Source organism: Psammomys obesus, unplaced genomic scaffold (genome assembly GCF_907164565.1).
Source record: "Psammomys obesus unplaced genomic scaffold, mPsaObe1.curated_primary_1811, whole genome shotgun sequence".
Lineage (NCBI taxonomy): Eukaryota > Metazoa > Chordata > Mammalia > Rodentia > Muridae > Psammomys > Psammomys obesus.
Window position 1 is genome coordinate 25,535,698 of NW_026596051.1, and position 3,235 is coordinate 25,538,932.

The 3,235-nt window shown below is 39.7% G+C and overlaps 1 pseudogene; it reads left to right on the plus strand.

Moving 5' to 3' along the window:
• Window positions 1–946: 946 nt before the first annotated feature.
• LOC129688993 (60S ribosomal protein L9-like) lies at window positions 947–2,292 on the plus strand (annotated as a pseudogene).
• Window positions 2,293–3,235: the final 943 nt, after the last annotated feature.

A 3,235-nucleotide genomic window follows, 5' to 3' on the forward strand; every position in this document is an offset into this window, starting at 1 on the left:
TCTCATAGATACCTCTCTTCCTCTGCCAACAATGAAGAGCATCTTGGAATACTTGTCTTCTAACTTTCTGTCCCAAGGACCAGAGCTAGATATTACAAGAACAGATTTAGTGATTGAGGTAAATAATGCATGCCATTCCTCAACAAAAGTAATGATGAGCAACACATTTACAGTTTCTGTAAGGACATGCCCTACTGAGTATCACGATCTGAAATAAAAATAATATCAACAGCTAAAAAGGACTCATGGCAACATTGTTCTTATCATCATGTTGTTGTTCTTTATTTATTTCAAATGTTTCACTAAAATACTGTTCATGTCAATGACCAAGGATTTGGCATCCTCTTAGTTTTTACACTAAAGTTATGTGGCACGCTTATACGTATTAAAACTCTGGTCCTTCTACTAAATTCCCCTTCTACCATTAGTATATAGGTTTTTGCCTCTAAGCAAGCATATTGAATTTAAACGAAGCCTCATGAAAAAAAAAAAAATTCTGTGTCAGTACTCAAATCCTGCACTTGGAGAGAAAAATAGACATTGAAGAAAAGAATGAGTTCTTTCTAGCTGTTATGTTAGTACACTGTATATAAGTCTTCAGGACAATGGATCAGTTCTTTTCTTGAGCTCTCAGACAGTTCAGGCAACAGGGTGCCTCTTCACCATCAAAGAAAAAGAAGAAAATAGCCGTCCTTCTGCTTTTACAGAAGTGTGCTAAGACCATAATGGTCATGATTGATCTCTCTCTACAACTACCATTGTGAACTGAATTATGCAGCCTTGGAAGCTGTGACCGAGTTATAAATTAGCTCCTGCAGCCAGGAGGAGATTCATTTAAAGTCTATAATCGCTGAGCTTTGCTGTCGTGGGACTGGAGCTCTAGGACTGGAGCACAGATTCTATTTTTCAGCCATCAGACATAGGAAGTGAAAAGTGAGGATGAAGCATGAAGAAGGTAGTGATTCTAGGGCCCCTAGCCATTGAAACCATAATGAGTAAGTCAGAGCAGTTCTTAAACACTGCCCAGAGTGGAAGTTTGCCCACACATGCCAAACTAGTTGGCTCTGTCCTTGTAGGTATTCTGAGAGAGAACATAATGCAACCTGAAAACTGGTTCACGTGTAAGGCACTAAAGATGGTGCAATAGAATCGGCTGCTCTCCTGGCTCCATGTGGAAGCACAGTGAAGGGTAGTATAAGAGATCACAGAGGAATGGTCTGTGTGGCACTAATCAGGACACTCATGCTTTCCATGATCACATGTGTGTTTATTTGTTTAAGACGTGTTTCCTATGAGTGTATGCTCACTTATTAGGATGCTAAATTCGGAACACATGTTGTTCTGTAGACTAACAGCAGTCCTTCCCTCACAGAGCTTCCAATCAGTTGCTGAAGGCAGGTGACAAAAGAATCAAAAAGTAAAAGAAAGCTGGAACTAGAGTAGCCTAGCACACATGGGACCTGGGTTCCTTTCCAAGAACTGAAAAACTCGTGCATTTTGGTTAAGTGTGGTGGCACGTACCTATATTCCTATAAACATTTCCAAGGCTAAGGAAGAGAGACTTTCATAAGTTCCAAACCATCCCTGTGAAATTCAGTGAAATTCAGGCTTAGTGAGGGCCTGAATTCTCACTCAGCCAGGGTTTAGTGAGAATCTGACTTAAGAATAATAAATAAATAAAAATAAATGGTCTTTGCCTGACTGACTATGAAAAAGAAGACCATTTTCTCAGCCATCAGACTATGGACATTCCCGAAAATGTTAACATCACTCTGAAGGGGCACACAGTCATTGTGAAGGACCCCACGGGAACTCTGCAGAGGGACTTCAATCAGATCAGTGTAGAGCTGAGTCTCCTTGGAGAGAAAAAGAAGGGGCTGCACATTGACAAATGGTCGGGTAACAGAAAGAAACTGGCCACTGTCAGAACCATCTGCAGTCATGTTCAGAACATGATCAAGGCTGTTATGTTGGCCTTCCACTGCAAGATGAGGTCTGTGTGAACTCACTTCCCCATCAGCATGTTATTCAGGGGAATGGGTTTTGGTTGAAATCTGAAATTTCATGTGTGAAAAATAATTCCACAGGGTTCAGATGAAGATGGGTGATGCTTGTTTAGTCTCTCAAGCCCATGAAGGATGAAATAATCCTTGAAGGAAATGATATGTAACTTGTTTCAAATCAGCAGCTCTAGTTCAGCAAGCCACAACAGTTACAAACATGGATATCAGAAAGCTCTTGAATGTTATTTATGTGTCTGAAAAGGGAAGGATGCATCAGGCTGATGAATAAGACCTAAGTAATTTAGTTTTAGAGACAAGATCCTGATTTGAGTTGTCTTTGGAAACAATAAAAGAGTTATATTGAAGAAGATCAAAACAAAACAAAGAAAAAATAATAAATAAATTTCAAAAACTAGGACAAAACTTGCAAAATAGAAATGCTGCTGTGCGTGAGACGAGATACAGCATCATGAGAGTAAGGAATAGATGAGTTAGCACAAGGCATAGGAAAGAGTCTCCACATGGGAGTTTGGGTGTGCAATGAATAATGAATAGGAGGAAGAGAGAGTATTTTTATCTAGTCAGGACTCACACGCACTGTCAAGCATGGCATATTTAAGCTAAACTACACGTGTATGGTTCTTACTGTTTCAGAAGGAAGAAAGCAAAGTCAGTAAGATTAAATGCTATAGTCTGCATTTCATAAGTGGTGTACATTTGTTCAAATTATTGCTTTGTTTGAATCAAAACCCAAAACCTCCAAATGTCAGTGAAATTATAAAATATTAAGATTTTATTCTTGAAAATATTTCTTTATAAAAGAAGTGGCAGCAAGAAAGAGGACCCAAGGTAAGATGATCAATCCTCACTTAAAAAGACAAATGGGATGGACATTTTAAGTAGGAGAAAAACAAGTAACCGGACAGGAGCCTACCACAGAGGGCCTCTGAAAGACTCTACTTAGCAGTGTATCAAAGCAGATGCTGAGACCCATAACCAAACCTTCGGCAGGGTGCAAGAAATCATATGAAAGAAGGGGGAGTTAGTATGACCTGGAGAGGACAGGAGCTCCACAAAGACCTAATATATCTGGGCACAGGAGTCTTTTCTAAGACTGTATCTCCAACCAAGGACCATGTATGGATATTGGGTATGTATGTACACATACAGAAACTAATGCTGGGCTGGAATGGGCTAGTGAGATGACTCAGTAGGCAAAGTTGTTTGTCCCG